Source organism: Tursiops truncatus, chromosome 2, assembly GCF_011762595.2.
Source record: "Tursiops truncatus isolate mTurTru1 chromosome 2, mTurTru1.mat.Y, whole genome shotgun sequence".
In the NCBI taxonomy this organism is placed as follows: Eukaryota; Metazoa; Chordata; class Mammalia; order Artiodactyla; family Delphinidae; genus Tursiops; species Tursiops truncatus.
Window position 1 is genome coordinate 135213405 of NC_047035.1, and position 22004 is coordinate 135235408.

The window sequence follows — 22004 nt, forward strand, 5'->3', positions numbered from 1 at the left end:
CATCTATTTTCCTTGGTAATTGGCTGTGTGTGTGTGTGTGTGTGTCTGCTTTTACCCATCCTCCTATTCCCTCTCCAGCCAGGCAGGAGGCTGGGATGGTACCAGATGGCTTTCTGGGCGCCTCTGATCTGCAGGCAATGTGTTCTATCCCTTTTAAAGGTCCTCCTGCTTTATCCGCCTGTTATTTAAATAACTCCTTTTCCCTCCACTTTCTGTTTCTGCTGCTACAACTCCACATCCCATGGCCAATTCTAGAGAGTATCTAGGGTTAAATTCTAGGGCTACCTACTTCTTTTTTTCTGGAAACTGTCTTATTTATAGATGGTTTCATCTTGTATATAGAAAGTCTCAATCCACTAAAAAACTATCAGAACTAATAAACATGTTCTGCAGTGTGACCATGGTAAAAGATCAATATTCAAAAATCAATGCTCAGTGCTCCAGGTTCTGCTGGGTGGCTGGTGTAATTGCCAGATGTTGGGGTCAGACAGAGTTGAGGGGAAGTTCCAGCTCTGCTGCTTTCTAATGTTACTTCAGGTGGGTTAATTTACCTTGAATAGTCCCTTCATCTATAAAATGGGAATTGTTATGGGAAATAAGTTAGCTAATGTTACTTCTCATAGCAAGTCGTCAAGAAATCCTGTTATCTCCTAATTCAAAACATATCCATGTTCTTCTTGAGAAGATCCCTCTAGTTGTACCCTGAAGAACAGTTTGAAGGGACCTAGAGTGAATATGGATACATCAGTTTTGGGGCTATAGCAGTAGTTAGGTGACTGCTGACATTTAGGTGATTTCTATTCATTTAGATTTTCTTTAATTTTTTTAAAACAGAGTTTTCTAGCTTTCAGTGTAAAAGGCTTGAGTTTCTTTTATTAAATTTATTACCAGGAATTTTATTCTTTTGCTGCCGTTATAAGTGAGATTGCCATTTTAAATCTCATTTTTGAACTATTCATTGCTAGTTTACAGGAATACAATCGATTTTTGAATATTGATTGCAGAACTTATTAGTTCTGATAGTTCTTTAGTGGATTCATTTACTTTCTATATATAAGACCCAACCGTCTATAAATAAGATAGTTTTACTCCCTCTTTTCCAATCTGCATGCCTTTCCTTCCTCCCTTCCTTCCTTCCTTCCTTCCTTCCTTCCTTCCTTCCTTCCTTCCTTCCTTCCTTCCTTCCTTCCTTCCTTCTTTCCTTCATTCCTTCCTTTGTTCCCTCCTTCCTAAATGCCCTGGTTAGAACCTCCAGTACAATGTTGAACAGAGGTGATGAAAATGGATATCCATATTTTGTTTCTGTTCATAGAAGGAAAGCATTCAATCATCTTTCTCCATTAAGTATCATGTTAACTATTGGTTTTAAGTAGATCCCTTTATCAGGTGGAGGAAGTTATCTTCTATCCCTAGTGTGTTGAGTATTTTTATCATGAAAGCGTAATGGATTTTATCAAACGCTTTTTCTGTGTCTATTAAAATGATAATATGGTTTTTATTCTTTATTTCATTATTACGGTGGGTTATTACATTGGTTGATTTTCAGATGTTCAACCAACCCTGCATTCCTGGGAGAAATCCCACTTGACCAGTGTCTATAACATTTTTTACTCATTGCTGTATTTGGTTTGCTCCACAAAGCTCTCTACTGCTTTCTACTCTGGTCTCTCTCTGGTTTCTACTCTTGCTTCCTTAGAGTCCTTTTCTCTTTTGAAAAATAGAGCAGTCAGAGAAATCTTCTTAAAACATGTTAGATCATTGCTCAAAACCCTGTAGTGAATCCCTCACTTGGAGTGAAGGGAAAGCGGTTAGAGTGCTTACCAGGCCCTACGTGAATAGTTTCCTGTTACTCCTCACCCCAGCTCCTGCTCCTCTCCTCTCATCTGTTTTGGCTCCAGCAGCCCTGGCCAACTTGCTCTTCTTTGAACAGGTCAGGCCTATTGTCATTTTAGAGGGTCTGAACATGCTTCCTTCTGATATTCATATAGCAACTTTCTTCCCTCCTTCATGCCTTTGCTCAGAGTTTCCCTCCTCCGTGAAGCCTACTGTAGCCAAACTTGCAACCCAGCCCTGTGCATCTTATCTCTTTACCTTGTTCTTACTTTTTTTTTTCCCTCATAGCACTGACCACATTTTAGAATGCTAATTTAATGTATTCCTCAAAAAATACTGATTACCTATTAACTATTTCTTTCACCCTAACCCTTTTGAGTGCAAGAATCTTTGGTTTATTAGTTTATCCCAGCACATAGTAAGTGCTCAGTAAATATTTGTTGAATGAATGGACAGTGTATATAAAGCTCCTAGACCAGGGCCTGATATTTGGAAAAGGTTCAACAAATATTCGATGGTGTTCTGTATTCAAATACTATTAAATGGTGGGGGTAGAATAAGGCAAAGCAAAATGTTTTTTGTTTTCTGGAGTTTGCAGACTGGAAGAGGAGACAGACATTAATAAAATAATCATGAAATGAGTGAAGAATTACAAACTGAATTGAGCAATTAAAAAGGGTGGGTTGTGAAGGATGAACACACCAATTAGAGGGCCTGGACCTAGGCTAGGGATCACAGAAGTCTTTCCTAAGGAAGTGACACCTGAGTTAGGATGTGAAGGAGGAGGGGAAGGTCTAGAGCATTTTAGGCTGTGTCATTAGCAAGGACAAAGGACAAGTTATGGGAACATGTTCCAAAGCTTGGAAAAAGGCCAGAGGGGCAGAACCACGGAGAGTAAGAGGGTGGTATGAAGCTAGGCTGGAGCAGGTGACAGGAGCCAAACTTTTTAGGTCTCCTAGACCATGTTTTTGGATTTGGATTTTTATCCAAGAGTGAAAGTGGGCATGGGAGTGGCAATTTGAGGGTACCTTAATCAGATGTTCTTGGGAAGATCACTCTAGTTGCAGCTGAAAGAACAGTTTGAAGGGGTCCCAGAGTTGATATGAATAGATTCATTCTGGAGTTTCACAATAGTTAGGTGAGAGATATTTGGGTGATTTTAATTTATTCCATTAACTTATGCTCAACTATATTTTCTTTTTCCTTTTAACGTTTGAATTTTATTTAATTTATTTTTTTATACAGCAGGTTCTTATTAGTCATCAATTTTATACACATCAGTGTATACATGTCAATCCCAATCTCCCAGTTCATCCCACCACCACCCCTACCACCCTGCCGCTTTCCCCGCTTAGTGTCCATACATTTGTTCTCTACATCTGTGTCTCAATTTCTGCCCTGCAAACCGGTTCATCTGTACCATTTTTCTAGGTTCCACACATACGCGTTAATATACGGTATTTGTTTTTCTCTTTCTGATTTACTTCACTGTGTATGACAGCCTCTAGATCCATCTATGTCTCAATAATGACCGAATTTCGTTCATTTTTATGGCTGAGCATTATTCCATTTTATATATGTACCACATCTTCTTTATCCATTCGTCTGTTGATGAGCATTTAGGTTGCTTCCATGACCTGGCTATTGTAAATAGTGCTGCAATGAACATTGGCGTGCATGTGTATTTTGGAATTATGGTTTTCTCTGGGTATATGTCCAGTAATGGGATTGCTGGGTCATATGGTAGTTCTATTTTTAGTTTTTTAAGGAACCTCCATACTGTTCTCCATAGTGGCTGTATCAATTTACATTCCCACCAACAGTGCAAGAGGGTTCCCTTTTCTCCACACTCTCTCCAGCATTTGTTGTTTGTAGATTTTCTGATGATGCCCATTCTAACTGGTGTGAGGTGATATCTCATTGTAGTTTTGATTTGCATTTCTCTAATAATTAGTGATGCTGAACAGCTTTTCATGTGCTTCTTGACCATCTGTATGTCTTCTTTGGAGAAATGTCTATTTAGGTCTTCTGTCCATTTTTGGATTGGGTTGTTTGTTTTTTTAATATTGAGCTGCATGAGCTGTTTACATATTTTGGAGATTAATCCTTTGTCCATTGATTCATTTGCAAATATTTTCTCCCATTCTGAGGGTTGTCTTTTCATCTTGTTTATGGTTTCCTTTGCTGTGCAAAACCTTTGAAGTTTCATTAGGTCCCATTTGTTTATTTTTGTTTTTATTTCTATTTCTCTAGGAGGTGGATCAAAAAAGATCTTGCTGTGATTTATGTCAAAGAGGGTTCTTCCTGTGTTTTCCTCTAAGAGTTTTATAGTGTCTGGTCTTACATTTAGGTCCCTAATCCATTTTGAATTTATTTTTGTGTATGGTGTTAGGGAGTGTTCTAATTTCATTCTTTTACATGTAGCTGTCCAGTTTTCCCAGCACCACTTATTGAAGAGGCTGTCTTTTCTCCATTGTATATCCTTGCCTCCTTTGTCGTAGATTAGTTGAAGTTATCTTGTTCCATTGATCTATATTTCTGTTTTTGTGCCAGTACCATATTGTCTTGATTACTGTAGCTTTGTAGTATAGTCTGAAGTCAGGGAGTCTGATTCCTCTGGCTGCGTTTTTTTCCCTCAAGACTGCTTTGGCTATTTGGCGTCTTTTGTGTCTCCATACAAATTAAAAATTTTTTTGTTCTAGTTCTCTAAAAAATGCCATTGGTAATTTGATAGGGATTGCATTTAATCTGTAGATTGCTTTCGGTAGTATAGTCATTTTCACAATATTGATTATTCCAATCCAAGAACATTGTATATCTTTTCATCTGTTGGTATCATCTTTAATTTCTTTCATCAGTGTCTAATAGTTTTCTGCATACAGGTCTTTTGTCTCCTAGTAGGTTTATTCCTAGGTCTTTTATTCTTTTTGTTGAAATGGTAAATGGGAGTGTTCCCTTAATTTCTCTTTCAGATTTTTCATCATTAGTGTATAGGAATGCAAGAGATTTCTGTGCATTAACTTTGTATCATGCAACTTTACCAAATTCATTGATTAGCAATAGTAGTTTTCTGGCGGCATCTTTAGGATTCTCTATGTATAGTATCATGTCATCTGCAAACAGTGACGATTTTATTTCTTATTTTCCAATTTGTATTCTTTTTATTTGTTTTTCTTCTATGATTGCCGTGGCTAGGACTTCCAAAAGTGTGTTGAAAATAGTGTTGAGAGTGGACATCCTTGTCTTGTTCCTGATCTTACAAGAAATGCTTTCAGTTTTTCACCATTGAGAATGATGTTTGCTGTGGGTTTGTCGTATATGGCCTTTATTATGTTCAGGTAGGTTCCCTCCATGCCTACTTTCTGGAGAGTTTTTATCAGAAATGGGTGGCGAATTTTGTCAAAAGCTTTTTCTGCATCTATTGAGATGATCATATGGTTTTTATTCTTCAATTTGTTAATAAGGTGTATCACATTGATTGATTTGCATATATTGAAGAATCCTTGCATTTCTGGGATAAATCCCACTTGATGATGGTGTGTGACACTTTTAATGTGTTGTTGGATTCTGTTTGATAGTATTTGGTTGAGGATTTTTGCATGTATATTCATCAGTGATATTGGTCTGTAATTTTCTTTTTTTGTAGTATCTTTGTCTGGTTTTGATATCAGGGTGATGGTGGCCTCATAGAATGAGTTTGGGAGGGCTCCTTCCTCTGCAGTTTTGTGGCAGAGTTTGGGAAGGATGGGTGTTAGCTCTTCTCTAAATGTTTGATAGAATTCACCTGTGAAGCCATCTGGTCCTGGACTTTTATTTGTTGGAAGATTTTTAATCACAGTTTCAATTTCATTACTTGTGATTGGTCTGTTCATATTTTCTGTTTCTTCCTGGTTCGGTCTTGAAAGGTTTTACCTCTCTAAGAATTTGTCCATTTCTTCCAGGTTGTCCATTTTATTGGCATAGAGTTGCTTGTAGTAGTCTCTTAGGATGCTTTGTATTTCTGCAGTGTCTGTTGACTTCTCCTTTTTCATTTCTAATTTTATTGATTTGAGTCCTCTCCCTCTTTTTCTTGATGAGTCTGGCTAATTGTTTATCAATTTTTTTTATCTTCTCAATGAGCCAGCTTTTAGTTTTATTGATCTTTGCTATTGTTTTCTTTGTTTCTATTTCATTTATTTCTGCTCTAATCTTTATGATGTCTTTCCTTCTGCTATCTTTGGGTTTTCTTTGTTCTTCTTTCTCTAGTTCCTTTTGGTGTAAGGTTAGATTGCTTATTTGAGATTTTTCTTGTTTCTTGAGGTAGGCTTGTATAGCTATAAACTTCCCTCTTAGAACTGCTTTTGCTGCATCCCATAGGTTTTGGATCGTCATGTTTTCATTGTCATTTGTCTCTACGTATTGTTTGATTTCCTCTGATTTCTTCAGTGGTCTCTTGGTTATTTAGTAACGTATTGCTTAGCCTCCATGTGTTTGTGTTTTTTACGTTTTTTCCCCTGTAATTCGTTTCTAATCTCATAGTGTTTCAGTCAGAAAAGATGCTTGATATGATTTCAGTTTTCTTAAATTTACTGAGCCTTGATTCGTGACCCAAGATGTGGTCTATCCTGGAGAATGTTCCATGTACACTTGAGAAGAAAGTGTAGTCTGCTGTTTTTGGATGGAATGTCCTATAAATATCAATTAAATCTATCTGTCTATTGTGTCATTTAAAGCTTGTGTTTCCTTATTAATTTTCTGTTTGGATGATCTGTCCATTGGTGTAAGTGAGGTCTTAAAGTCCCCCAGTATTATTGTGTTACTGTAAATTTCCTGTTTTATAGCTGTTAGCAGTTGCCTTTTGTATTGAGGTGTTCCTATGTTGGGTGCATATATATTTATAATTGTTATATCTTCTTCTTGGATTGGTCCCTTGATCATTATGTAGTGTCCTTCCTTGTCTCTTGTAACATTCTTTATTTTAAAGTCTCTTTTACCTGATATGAGTATTGCTACTCCAGCTTTCTTTTGATTTCCATTTTCATGGAATATCTTTTCCATCCCCTCACTTTCTTTCTGTATGTGTCCCTAGGTCTGAAGTGGGTCTCTTCTAGACAACACATATATGGGTCTTGTTTTTGTATTCATTCAGCAAGCCTGTGTCTTTTTATTTATTTATTTATTTTGCGGTATGCAGGCCTCTCACTGCTGTGGCCTCTCCCATTGTGGAGCACAGGCTCCAGTCGTGCAGGCTCAGCGGCCATGGCTCACGGGCCTAGCCGCTCTGCGGCATGTGGGATCTTCCCGGACCGGGGCACAAACCCGTGTCCCCTGCATTGGCAGGCGGACTCTCAACCACTGCGCCACCAGGGAAGCCCAAGCCTGTGTCTTTTAGTGGAGCATTTAATCCATTCATGTTTCAGGTAATTATCGATATGTATTTTCCTATGACCATTTTCTTAATTGTTTTGGGTTTGTTTTTGTAGATCCATTTCTTCTCTTGTGTTTCCCACTTAGAAAAGTTCCTTTAGCATTTGTTGTAGAGCTGGTTTGGTGGTGCTGAATTCTCTTAGCTTTTGCTTGTCTGTAAAGCTTTTGATTTCTCCATCGAATCTGAAGGAGATCCTTGCCGGGTAGAGTAATCTTGGTTGTAGGTTCTTCCCTTTCATCACTTTAAGTATATCATGCCACTCCCTTCTGGCTTGTAGAGTTTCTGCTGAGAAATCAGCTGTTAATCTTATGGGAGTTCTCTTGTATGTTATTTGCTGTTTTTCCCTTGCTGCTTTCAATAATTTGTCTTTGTCTTTAATTTTGCTAATTTGATTACTATGTGTCTCAGCATGTTTCTCATTGGGTTTATCCTGTATGGGACTCTCTGTGCTTCCTGGACTTGGGTGGCTATTTCCTTTCCAATGTTAGGGAAGTTTTCAACTCTAATCTCTTCAAATATTTTCTTGGGTCCTTTCTCTCTCTCTTCTCCTTCTGGGACCCCTATAATGTGAATGTTGTTGCGTTAACAGCCAGAGGTCTCTTAGGCTGTCTTCATTTCTTTTCATTCTTTTTTCTTTATTCTGTTCCATGGCAGTGAATTCCACCATTCTGTCTTCCAGGTCACTTATCCGTTCTTTTGCTTCAGTTATTCTGCTTTTGAGTCCTTCTATTGTAGCTTTCATTTCAGTTATTGTATTGTTCATCTCTGTTTGTTTGTTCTTTAATTCTTCCAGATCTTTGTTAAACATTTCTTGCATCTTCTCAGTCTTTGCCTCCATTCTTTTTCCAAGGTCCTGGATCATCTTCACTATCATGATTCTGAATTGTTTTTCTGAAAGGTTGCCTATCTCCACTTCATTTAGTTGTTTTTCTGGGGTTTTATCTTGTTCCTTCATCTGATACATAGCCCTCTGCCTTTTCATCTTGTCTGTCTTTCAGTGAATGTGGGTTTTGTTCCACAGACTGTAGGATTGTAGTTCTTCTTGCTTCTCTCCCATCTTTGGCTAATGTGACACTTACCATGTATTTTCTGCTATATCATGTCACTGTTCGGATTCATGTTTATTTATTGTGTTATCATACTATTAGCTACCTTCTAGAGGGTTGAGATCTGGGAGTCACCTTGAATCTTCCTCGCAACATCAAAGAGTAACTGAGCCAGATTGACACTGTCCTCTAAACCAGTTATTCTCAAAGGTTAATATGCGTATGAATTATCTGCTAGAATAAATGTACTGATTCAGCAGGCCAGAGATGGGGCTTAAGAGTCTGAATTTCTATTTGGCTCTCAGGAAATATGAAGCTGCAGGTGGGAGACCCATGCTTTGAGTAGCAAGACTCTAAACTTCCCTTTAACCCCTCTCTCTTCCTTCTTCCTCTACATCACTCTTTTGGCTGGGGACCCTGTTACCTCAGATCCTCCTAACTGACCTGCCTGCAGCCTGTCCTTCCCCACCACCAGTGTATCCCTTATAAAACTATATTCTAACAGAGCCCTACCTCCATGGTGAACTCGCCCAAACAAATGTGCCACGCAAATCGGAAATGCAGAGTTGCCCTAAGACCTGACCTGTGATCTAAGGACCTGGCTAGGTATTTTTCTTGGGACATCCCCATTCTTTATTTTCCTGCTTCTGTGGTTTCCTTCTTCTCTGCTAACCTCCTCTGATGAACTCAATATGGCTACTCTGCTTTTCCCCAAAGTACTGATTTTCATTTTCTCCCAACCCAAGCCAGGCCCTCTGCACTGTGGCTCACAGATTTTCCACACTGGCTTGGGCTGCCTGCAGCACCTTCAAAGTGCCCTTTCTTAAATCCACTGTTGCCCCACTGTTAGGGAACTGTTGGCCAAAACTGCCCGCCTTAGCCAGGCATGATGGTAACCACTTGCATGAGTTGTCTCGCAGCAAGAGACAACTTTGTCTCCTTGGACATTCATTTCCAAGTGTTAGACAAGAACGGGTCCCCTTCTCGGGGCCTTGGAAGAGGTCCTCCTTCCTGCAACAGCACTATATCGTGTTACAAAAGAGCGTAGCTGAGGAAGCTGAAAGTTGATTAGAGGAAATCATGGTTGGGAAGGAGAAATGATGTAGTCTATCGGTGAAAACTAGCCTTGCCTTCTTTACGACTGCAGGTTGTTTGGATCTCACAGAGCTAGGGGTCATCCCAGACACGGGTTTGCATCAGTGAGTTTCAGCCCGCTGCTTTGCAGGATTCCCTCGTGGGTTATGGGAAGCAGTAAGGTTTCAAGTGCCTACTTTCTGTTTTAGTTTATTTTTATTCATTCCTTTGTTATTATTGTTATTTTTTTACTGTCAGCTCTGTTGCTCAATAGTAAATAATATATTGCAAAGAGAATTGTCCCTTATCAACTGGGCAGAGACCAGGGCAAAGAAAGTACCGAGAGAGATTCTGGAGAACAATGGATGTGGAGGAAGCAAAGATGGGAAGTGAGATTCCTGGGTTTGGGGCCCCAGTTCTGCTCACATGTCTGTATAATCTTGGAAGGGTGATCTAGCCTCTTTGGCCTGTTCCCCCAGTTCTCAGAAGGGTGCTGGGGACATATCACTGTTTAACAGGCCTTAAGGATAAGTTAGTAGGGCTGTGCAGAATACTTCTATTCTTTAATTTAAAAAGTACACATTCTCCCTCCCACAGTGTCCTCAGTGCCATGAAGTTTTCCTCTGCCCTGTAAGGGGGTCTTTGTGTGACCTTCCCAGGCTCAGGGAGTAGACTGAAGGGTCACTAAGACCTGAGCCAAATGCATTTTCATTCTATATGCCTCCCCTCACTGCAAAGGCTGTCAAATTCCTTCATGGAAGAAAACAATGAATTTGGAAGGAAAATGCAATGTAACCATTTTTTACCCTAAGGAACCAGCTTCGCTTTCCAATGTGTGAATGTTTTCTAGTGTGTTCCCAGGGCCGTGAGTGTTTCAAGAAGTTTGCAGTGCACTGCTGTACTCACTCAACCTCCAAGTCTCACCCCCTCCCAACCCATTCTCCAGAGTCCCCAGGGTTTCCAGGTATAAATCAAGGGACTGCCAGAGCTCTGGCTGGAAGGAGCACAGCGTGAGGAAGTTGGTGGAAGGTGGGAGGCAAGAGGAAGGGACTCCCTTTCAGCAGAGGAAGGGACTCTTGAGACCCATTTGTAAGACAGACAATTCACTCAGCGTGATTTCTACATTTGTGCCCCTTTAATGGTCAGCAGTAGAATCAATGGAATGCCTGCTACCTGGTTAATAATGGGGCAGTTAGGTGGCAGCAATGAGACGGCCAGCTATGGGATCCATGGGCTGACAAAAAGACCATTGAACATTGACTTTTCCACTTTTCTTTCTCTTTCCCCAGGGCAGCCACTGAAGTTCTGGCAGCATTGCTGAAATCCAGTAAGTGCCTCTTTTGAAACGTGGTTATTTCTTTCCCCTCTGAGTTCAGTGAAAGATGCTCTTCTGTCTCCATGGCTCATTTTCAACCTGGAAGGCAATAGAGCCATTCCTGGATCTTTGGGGTGAGATGGAGGATATTACGGCTGCTCTAACTCGGGGCTGCGAAGAGAGAGTTAACCTCTCTCTCTGTGGAGGTGCCATTCATAATGCTGCCAAGACAATTGACTCTAACTGGAGTATGTTGTCTACTGCAGACCCGAGGAACTCTCCAGCTCCTTCTAATTGGACCAGCAGCTTTTAAGGACCGTTGGAATAAACTGCAGTTTCCAGTGGGATTGTCCTATGGAAGAAAAGTTTATGACAGTGGGTGGGAAGCATGATTCTTGCCTTTGATTCACAACTCAGCTAGTGACTATATTCTTGGGCAGATGGGGTGTTGGAATCGCTTGGACAGTGTAGATGCTGATAACAAATTTATATTAAAAATTTGCCTCTTTTCTCAGTTACTTGAGTGATTGCAAAAGAATAGCTCTGGGAGTCTGAATAATTTGAGAATTTTTTTGTGTGTTTGCCTTGTAGCTCTGGTCTAATTACATTGGGAGTCAATTTCATGTGTGCAATATAGTAGAAGGCACCATGCACTTGGGAGTGAAGAAGTTTCAGCTTAATGTTTTTATTTTTTTCCCCTCCTTACCGCTTCATCTATTTTAATTTGGCATCTTGGAAACCAGCTGCTTCAATTGTGATATTTGTTTCTCTATAGGGAGCCCGAGGCATGTGGGTAATAGGTGAACTTTAATAAAACTTACAAATAAATAAATAAAAATCAAAACACCTTCTCCCCCAACCATGTATCTCTGTCAACTCTAAGTGCAGAGAGTCACATCACATAGTGCTTCCCTTTGTAGACTGAAAAAATAATTGAAGCTTGAATTCATTTGGTTTGTTGGAACTTGATACAGTACACAAGTCTATCCACAGCTGCCTGACCTGCAGGGAGAGTGAAGGTAGTTAGAGCAGGTTGGGGGAGTGAAGAGTGAGGGGTTAGGAAGCCCTCGAGATAGGAGGGGGGGAGAAAGTGTTACCTGCGGGTTATGGAGAGAGAACGGTTCATTCTCCATACTGAACTTGACTCAGGTTTGGCATCTGGGTTTTCATTATTTACCTGCTCACTCTGTCTGCTCACCTGATTATATAACACCAGGTGTTTGAGGAAACAAGGTGAGGAAGTTCTTCTATTGCAGGAAGTAAAGATGCTGAGAACGGCTGGGTAAGCCAGCCAGCGAGTGCTGTGCCTTGGGAAAGTAGCTTTCTCCTGTATCCTCCCTGCCCAGCTTTGGCAGTAGAGGCCTGACGTTTCATGGGGACAGAGCCCTGCTAGTGTTATCAAATGCAGGGGGTGGGGGTCCCGCTGCTTGCTGCTTACAAAATCAATTACACACTCGCAAATGTTGGTAGAAAGGAAAGATGCCTTTAATCAGGATGCTGGCAATCTGGGGAGATGGTAGACTCAGCCTCCCCCCAAAACCACCTCTGAAGATTCGTCCATGATACTTTTAAAGGGAAGGAGGGAAGTAATCTCAGTTAGTCACTGAGATAGGGGGTCAGAATCATCACCATCCCTCACTGTGTGCAGGCTTGTAGACTTCTGGTGATCTTTCTCTAAGATGTTACCTTGTTCATGCAGTTTGGTCACACAGTCTGTTTGGGAGATTACTGACAGGGAAGCTAGGGAAGAGATCTGGTCATCTGTTAATTACTTATTCTTCATTTCTACTTCTTTGATCTATGGAAAGAACTGATGAGTTAGGCAAGGTATTGTGTGATTAAAAGATTTGAAAGGTGTACTCGGGCCGGAGATGGTAGAGAATTGGGGTGCCTGATTTAAAAATTAGTTAAATGGTGCAAACGAACTTATTTACAAAAGTGATATAGAGTCACAGATGTAGAAGACAAACTTATGATTACCAGCAGCGAGAGGGTTGGGGAGGGATAAATTGTGAGATTGGGATTGACATATACACACTACTATACATAAAATAGATAACTAATAAGGACCTGCTGTATAGCACAGGGAACTCAATAATCTGTAATGACCTATATGGGAAAAGAATCTAAAAACTAGATTGGATATATGTATATGTATAACTGATTCACTTTGCTGTACACCTGAAACTAACACAATATTGTAAATCAACTCTATTCCAATAAAAATACAAAAAAAAATTAGTTACAATCTAGCTTTGCTAAAGTGATGAGAAAGTGGCTTCCTGCTGAGAGCAGTTTCCTGCAAAGAGCTGTTTACACTAGCTGAGAAAGGCTGACTTATTTTTCTACCCATACACACACACCCCTGAAGCTCAGAGTTGAGTGTCCTGATACACCAGGTGTAAAAATCTGAATGTAGTCACATGACAGTTATTAACTATTTCTGTGTAAAACATGATGTATGGGCCCAGGAGAAACCAATAGCCAGTGCAAATACTGTCTGATTTAGGCTTAGAGCACTAACTGGGTTTCCAACATGCTAGTTGTGCTTAGCAAATGGAGTACACTGCACTGGGGGCTCAGTTTTAGAGTTTCTAACTTCTACTCTCCCTCCAGAGCTCAGCTCAGACCTCATTCCCTCTGAAAACACTTTCCCTGGCTACCAAGACCAGGCTGGATGCCCCTCCTCTATGCTCCCATAGGCTCTCCCAACACAACATTGATTACGCTGCATTGAATTTGCTGTTGCCCATCTCTCCCAGCAGATTGCAAACTTTTGAGGGCAAGGGTCTTCTTTGCTGATTGTTGTATTACTTGCATCAGCACAATAAAAAGCCTAAAATAAATATTTGTGTACTAAATGTTTAAGTGAATGAATGATTTATAATATCTACATGTATAAAAAAGGCAATACCGCCCTCTACTACCCTCTACTACTGAATCCAACGACCCATGCATAGAACCAATGATACTAGTTCTAATCTCTGTTTAACTGTACAAATAGACTGTCAGGGAAGTGATAGCCTGCCATCCTCTACATATAAAACAAGTTTTATTGTCGCATTAGAAGGATGTGTACGGTTATTTGCTAATTCTGCTGAGCTGTCCACATAGACTTTTGTCTGAGTCTCAGGTTCATCCTAACACAAGAGAGCTGGATGAGAACTTCTCTTCTTTCTACCAATAAATACTCAGCCTTCATGTCTATCAGGGTTTCTCAACCTTAACACCCTTGCATTGTGAACTGGTTAATTCTTAGTTGTTGAGGCCTGTCCTGTGCATTTTGGAATGTTTAGTAGCATCCCTGGCCTTTTCTCACCAGGTGACATTGCCAGTTATAATGACTAAGATTTGTCTCTAGACACTGCTGATTGTCCCCTGGGATGTCAAAATGGCCTTCTTCTGAGAATCACTGTTGCATATTTGACCACACATTAGCTGACGCTCATTCAGGGTTTCAGATGATCCCTCCCAAATACCTTTATTGGTATTTCATAGAAATGCTCTTCTTGCATAATTGATCTTAAATTCCCCAGCACTGGTGTCATTCCTGTGGGTTCACATGAAGTAAGAATACGATGGCAGAAAGTCTTTATGAACATGCAGAAGTTACTTGGGAGGGAGCAGGTTCTCGAGATCTAGAGGATCTTAGAACAAGTTAGAAAGTTCCATTGCAAGTGCCAACTCCCATGTGTGGGTAGAAGGATTCTGAGATCATATTTGAGCTCAGCAGGCAAGAGGGCTGTTTTTTCTTTTTTAAATTTATTTTTTATTGAAGTATAGTTGATGTACAGTATTATGCAAGTCACAGGTATACAATATAGTGAGTCACAATTTTTAAAGGTTATACTCCATTTATAGTTATTATGAAATATTGGCTATATTCCCTGTGTTGTACAATATATCTTTGTAGATTAATTTATACCTAAAAGTTTGTACATCTTAATCTCATACCCCTATACTGCCCCTCCCCATTTCCCTCTCCCTACTGGTAACCACTAATATGTTCTCTATATCTGTGAGTCTGCTTCTTTGTTTTTGTATTCACTAGTTTGTTGTATTTTTTTTTAGATTCCACATATAAGTGATAGCATACAGTATTTGTCTTTCTCTGTCTGACTTATTCATTTAGCATAATGCCCTCCAAGTCCATACAAGTTGCTGCAAATGGCAAATTTTCATTCTTTTTTATGGCTGCATAGTATTCCATTGTATATGTGTATACCACATCTTCTTTATCCATTCATCTGTTGATGGACACTTAGGTTGCTTCCATATCTTGGCAATCATAAATAATGCTGCTATGAACATTAGGATGCATGTATCTTTTTGAATTAGTGTTTTGTTTTCTTTTTGGATATACACCAGGAGTGGAATAGCTGGGTCATATGGTAGTTCTATTTTTAGCTTTTTGAGAAACCTCCATACTGTTTTCCACAGTGGCTGCACCAGTTCCCACAAACAATGTAGGAAAGTTCAAGAGTGCTGTGTTTAAATAGCAAAGTCTTTCATGGATTTGGGGAGGAGCAGTTGCCATCTTTGTTCTACCAGCCTAACCAAAGTACTGTGTGGCATGTAAGGTCTGGGTATGGATGGTACCACTGCACTTAGGCTGGGGTTGCTGTGGGGGAGATGAGTGTCATGGAATTCTCTAGTTGCCTTCAAATGCCTTCATGTATAAGTAAGACTTGACATCGAATGTCTGTCAATTTACATCCCAGATGAGTTTGTGTCCACTGAACCTAAATGCAGGAAGTCAGTTTCTGTCTAAAATTCAAGGCCTCACCATCTGGCAGTGATATCTGGGAATATTTATGTGAACCTTTATCTCCTGAAAGCAAACTCTTTTTAGCTGGTGATTATTCTGGCCTTGATATCAGTATAAAAGTTGGCCATTTTAGTATCTCTCTATAATTGCATTACAAAAGGACAACATTCCCCAGTTAAAATAGAGCCAGAAGGACATATCTACTACCTTGGGGGCAGTAAACATGGGTGGGCTTGTGAATCTTAGGTCAACAAGGCCCTATGATGACGTAGTGGGTGGTGGGAAGAAATCCTCACCAGTAACGGAGAGCAGGGCTGAGGGATCTGAGAGCCTTGGAGCTGCCCACCATAACAACAGAAAGAAAGGGAAAGAGCACCAGGTTGCATTAGAACAATTTTGTTATTTTGTCTCAGCCCTTTCTTCCATCAAGTAGCTATTGCATGAGAAGCCAATGTAGGAAAGGTAGATGGCGGACAGAGAGAAACGAACCAAAAGACAGCTCTCATCTCTTTCCTTTTCCGAGGAACAGCATGCAAAATAAAGCCTTGGAAGTCCTAGGCCTCTTTTCCAATTATTTCCGAAATTTAGAATCCTAAAAATTAAAGTCATTGCTCATTCAAGGGTCCTTTTTGTATGGATGTGGGCTAGAATGGTCTAATCCACATTCCATACTTTTACTGTATCAGTTCCCCTCTCTCTACCTACGCATGTGCAAACACTAAATTTTCCTGTATTGAAATCTTTGCCCTTTTATGCTCTATCCTGCACAAAAACACTTAGCTTTTTATTACCAAAACTTAATAAGGCTTTGATTAATAAATAATGCTTCTATTGCAGGCAATTTTTTCTCTAATTAATAAAAATAAGACATGGTCCTTTGCCCCTGTCCCTTTTTTTAAAAAAAAATTTATTTCTTTATTGAAGTATAGTTGATTTACAATGTGTTAATTTCTGGTGTACAGCAAAGTGACTCAGTTATACACATATATACATTCTTTTATTTATTCCTTTGCATTATCGTTTATCCCAGGATATTGAATAGAGTTCCCTGTGTAATACAGTAGGACCTTATTGTTTATCCATCCTATATGTAATAATCTGCATCTACTAACCCCAAACTCCCAGTCCATCCCTCCCCCAATGCCCCTCCTCCTTGGTAACCACAAGTCTGTTCTCTATATCCGTGAGTCTGTTTTTATTTCATATTTTATTTTATTTTATTTTTAAGCCAAGTTATGTCTAGTTTATTTATTTTTAAAATTTTTATTGGACTATCATTGATTTACAGTATTGTGTTAGTTTCTGCTGTACAGCAAAGTGAATCAGTTATACATATATCCACTTTTTTTTAGATTCTTTTCCCATATAGGTCATTACAGAGTATCGAGTCGAGTTCCCTGTGCTATACAGCATTTGTGTCATATTTTAGATTCCACATATAAGTGATCTCATATGGTATCTGTCTTTCTCTTTCTGACTCATTTCACTTAGTATGATAATCTCTAGGTCCATCCATGTGCCCTTGTCCCTTTTTCTGTCTGCATCCACTTGCCTTTCTCTCTTTTATCTGTGTCTCTACCTGGACTTCTGTGTCTCTTCTCCCTTTTTTTTTTTTCCCTCATCTTCTTCTCCTTTCTCATTGGTCTCTCCACCTCTCCCTCTTTCTTTCTGCTCCCTAACACCCTTTTGTGAGCATTAGGTATACATGCAGTTTGGAGAAGTGGTGGCCTGGCAGTGGTGCTTGGAATGAGTGTGCACCATGGGATTCTGCCTGATCTGTACTGGCTCCAGGGATGAATCTTCATGTAACGCCTTGGTAGTAACCTTGCTGCCCAGCTTTAAAGGTCACACTCTCGGGCTTCCCTGGTGGCGCAGTGGTTGAGAGTCCGCCTGCCGAGGCAGGGGACACGGGTTCGTGCCCCGGTCCGGGAAGATCCCACATGCCGCGGAGTGACTGGGCCCGTGAGCCATGGCTGCTGGGCCTGCGCGTTGGAGCCTGTGCTCCGCAACGGGAGAGGCCACAAGAGTGAGAGGCCCGCGTACTGCAAAAAAAAAAAAAAAAAAAAAGGTCACATTCTCGCAACAAGGAAAGACCTGAAGCACTTTCTGGTTCAGGCCCCACATCTTAATAAGGGTATGATGGGTCTACTTCAGACCACTCTCCAACTTCAGCATTAGCATTCAGAGAAGTCTGGGAGCTTGCATAAGTTGGGGCAATGGGGAGGGTGCTGGGAATGGGAAAGTAAGTTAGCAAAGGGACGGAGACAGAGAAGAAAGAAGGGAGGGAGAGGGAATTTTGGCAGGAAGAGGAGGTTCTCTGGTCTCTTCCTCGGTAAGCTCTGCCCGGCTGGCTCATGGGGACAGCGCAGCCTGTTGCTAGCGGGGGTATAGGAAGGAGGGGACTTCTGGCGCCTGGAGTTCTGATTATGGACAGACACCTCAAGCTCTCAACGGTCCTCTACTATGGCCTGGCAATCAGCAGTGTAGGGACTGGAGGACTTGGTGGCCAGATAGTTGCTCTACAGCAAAATGTCAGAGAAGGGGCCATGTTTGAAAAACCCCAATTGAGGCTTTTGTAGGAATTCTAGGAGCTCTGAGGAGTTCTCAGAATGGTATCAATGTTTTCGGATGGTTGGCAGTGTGATTCCTTTGAACTTCTGACATACACCAGTAGCCGCAGGGTGGCACAGACTTCACAGGGCTCACATGTACGATCTGTGTTCCCATGGGGCCTGAAATCTGTCCTCCTGGCTTCCCAGGCTGCCTGGACACGCCTGGTGCCCCAGGATTCTGCCCACGGAGTGTTTCCCCTTCAGTTTCCAGATGAGGGCCATGGAGTCAGACCATTAGAGCTGGAAAAGACCTTCGAGGTTGCTTAGTGCAGTGGTGTTCAAACATTTTTTTTTTTTGAGTAGAGAACTCAGAGCCCTGTCTGTCCATTTCCCAATGATTCTCCCCTAAGGTGGCCCTGAGACACGTTCACAAAAATATAGCGCTCCCTGAGAACTCAGAAAACTACTAACCTTTCTAAAAATTGAAATATATTTGACACTTAACATTGTGTAAATGTAACACATTTATGTTATAGATTTACATTATAGATTACATTATAGATTTGCTACATCTATATTGCTGTATTGCTATTATAGCAATAATTTGCACCTCTGTCACGTCACATAATTATCATTTCTTTTTAGTGGTTGAAATAATTAAGATCTAGTCTCTTAGTGAGTTTGATGACTAAAATACAAATTGTTGTCTAGATCCCAGAAAACTGATGGTCTTATCCACCCCTCTTCGCATTTTCATACAGGGAAACTGAGGACCAGAGAGAGGGAGTGACCCACCTAGATCTCTGAGACTTGGAAGGAAGGTTTCCTGTCCAGCTAACACTGGTTCTTTCTTTTGTCTCAGCACAAATGTCTCTGTCAAGGGTATTGACAACCCCCCATCTCTGCCCAGGGTTAGGTTTCCAATTAAACCTTTTCACTATATTTATACTAACTATAAATATACTAACTATAACTAAGAACTAACTATACTGTAATCAGTGAGTCCTATATTTTTGCATATGTGTTTGTGTGTATGCATTTTTGTGTACGTATGCACGTATTTTCCCTGCAGGGTCTACCTCCATGGGCACTGGGGTCCCTATCATAGACCGCACACCTCACATTGAGCTGTACCCAGAGAACCTCTAACACACTAATGTTAACTAAAGAAGGATTCCAGTTTCGTGACTTAAGCCTCATACATTTGCTTTCGATATGCCTTAATGAAGAGGCCAGCCCAATTCCTGTCCCCAGAAAGAATCAAACTGTGGTGTGATTATAGACCCGACGTCCTTTCTGCCATCATAACTTCTGGAGAAGCAAGCCCTATATTTCTGTGATGATCCAGAAATCTGCTTCAAGTAATATTGCTAGATTTTTGCATTTGTCACACTGGGATGGACTACTGTGATCGACCTTGTATGAATGCAGACTAGCAAACTACATTCGTCACACGGTGGGATTGAAATGACAACACAGACGTGTACCATTTATCGACTGCTTAGCGTGTCAGCCACTGTATATACCACTGCATGTACGCGCCTAGTAAGGGGGGATCATCATCACCATTTCACAGGTGTAGGAACTGAGGCCTGGAGACGTTGGGCTACAGAGCTTACCTGCTGTAGACCCTGGGACCTGAGCTCTGTGCATACCAAGGAGAGATGAACAAGTGTAGGTGTATTTAGCCCAAAGAAGATAAGATCAAAGTCTGAAAGGAAGGTAAATAAATACTTTCTAAGTATAAGAAGGATTTGTGTGTGTGTGTGTGTGTGTGTGTGTGTGTGTGTGTGTGTGTGTGTGGTGGGAGCATCTGTCATTTAGTTTAGAAAAGAGCGTCACACTGTCCATCCCATACAAGCATCTGAAGGGGACCCAGTGAGAGGTGCCCAACACACCAACGTGGCTGTGCGAAGGGCCAGAGTCTCTGCTGTGAGGCCGAGCATCAGGCGAGGCTGATGAATGACGGGGTGAGTGACAGGAGAAGGGAACAGGGCCGGGAAGGATTACAGCTGCTCGTTCCCTTTCCCAGCTGGCTTTGTCAGGCCCCCGAGTTGGGGGGACGGATCGTCCCTGGCCACAGACCGCAGCTCATGTACTTCCTCTTCCTGCCATGTGGTGGTGCTGTTCTTCTAGTTATCTTGGCCGCGCTAGTCCAATATTTATTTTCGGTGAGTAATTTGTTTATCAGGAGGTTATTTTAATCTAATTTTGGCCATATTTGCCATTCCACACTATCTGTGCTGCCCAGCGTTAGCAGCTTGCATGTCTTGAAGGAAATTAGCTGAAGATGGTCCCGGAGGCATTCGCTCAGCCATTATTTAAGGGAGCTGGGAGGAGGCAGGGTGAGCGGAGCCCAAGCCCGGTGTTGGAAAAGTTGCTGGAATTTGTTGCACTCCCAGTGAGGTTAGCGGGATTGAGAGGGACTTACCGAGGGTGGGGAGTATCTCGCATCTCGCGCAGCTTTTTTGAGGGCTGCCTCTGGTAGAGAGCAGAGAATCCTGCAGTTACTTTTCCCCATCTCCCCTGAACCCTTGTGATAACCTGTATCTTCCTCACCTTTGCTTCCAAGGCCAAAGGCACGACTTAAGGAAGATGCCCATCTGCCTTCCCATGGTTCACAGGCATCCCACATCCCATTTGATAATATGTTTCATGAACTGTTCTCTGCGATCCCTCAAGGAAGAGGGCAGGAAGGTGGGGAGTGATAAGAGAATTATTGTTTATTAGAGTACCTTCAGGGAATAATGATCATAACTATTAATTACAGAGCACTGGCACTTGCCAGGCACGTTATATTCCCATTTTACATACAAGGAAGTTGTAGTTAGGAGAGGTTAATGTTTTTTTCCCAAGATCCCATGAATGGTAAGTGGAGAGCTGAAATTCAAACTCAGTTGTGACTGTCTTCAGAGCAGAAAATCTTCCTATTTCAAGGATGAGTCTCACCTTCCACATGGAGTCAGGAAACCTGGACTTGGCTGATGGGCATGGGACCTGAAATTAGTTCTTTGTCATTGTACTTGACTTCAGTGTGGTTTTCCAAGACTGGGAGGGCTGTGCAAGTTGAGTGGTTTGAGGGTGCTTTAGTAGAAGAAACTTTTTTTTTTTTTTTAAAGAAATCTTCAGAGGAGATGACACATCTAAAGCAGATGAAACGGGAGCAGAAGTGGGAGACCCCAGTGAATCACAGCCTGGCCTTTCCCTTTTCACCTCTTCTTTCCCTGGCTCGTGATTGATGCTGAGAAACTTCCATGGAAGTTCCTCAGGGCTCGAAAGAATCAAGTTTGAAAACCTCTGTAAGAAATATTCTCATGGGACACTTTCAGAACTCAGTAAATTTTCAGAGATTATAACTTAAAGACGGGCTGATGCATCCTTTAGGAGGTTTGGAACACGTGCTCGTTTTTACTGTGTGGTGGTCCTAAGGAAGAGCTAGTCAAGTTTGACTCAGAGAGAGATGCAAAATTGTCATCTTCATCCTTGAGCCTTAGTCAAGTAACTTTTGAGTCTCTTGGGATTAAGAGGCCTGATTAAACAATTAAACTGGACCTAATTAAATGAGAAGGGTCAGCTTCCGGTGGAAATTACAATGGTTGTTAGTATAGGCAAGATGGTGCACTACCTTCCCGAGATGGCCAGGATGTTCCCAGGCACCCACACGGGGTCTAAAAGAATTGTGGATGGTGGTGGTGTGTTTTCCTTGCTTGACATAAACTGTTGTCTGCAAAAAAACATTGTTGTAATAAGGTTGCAGCCAATCCTGCTTCTCACAACTAAGCAGGCTGCTGTGTTTTAACCAGGCTATCCTGTTTTCTGGCCCTAAAGACCTGGTTCTATCTCTAGGGCTTTCCCTCTGGCCTGATTATCTATCTGCCTATAGGTCTGGGCCATGATGTTGCTTTGACAACAGTGTGAATGTGTTCAAGGAAGCTCAGGCTCATGTGTGCAGTTCGTGTGTGTTTGCTAAAAGCTCAAACCTCTTACTCTCTAGAAGGTTGATCCACAC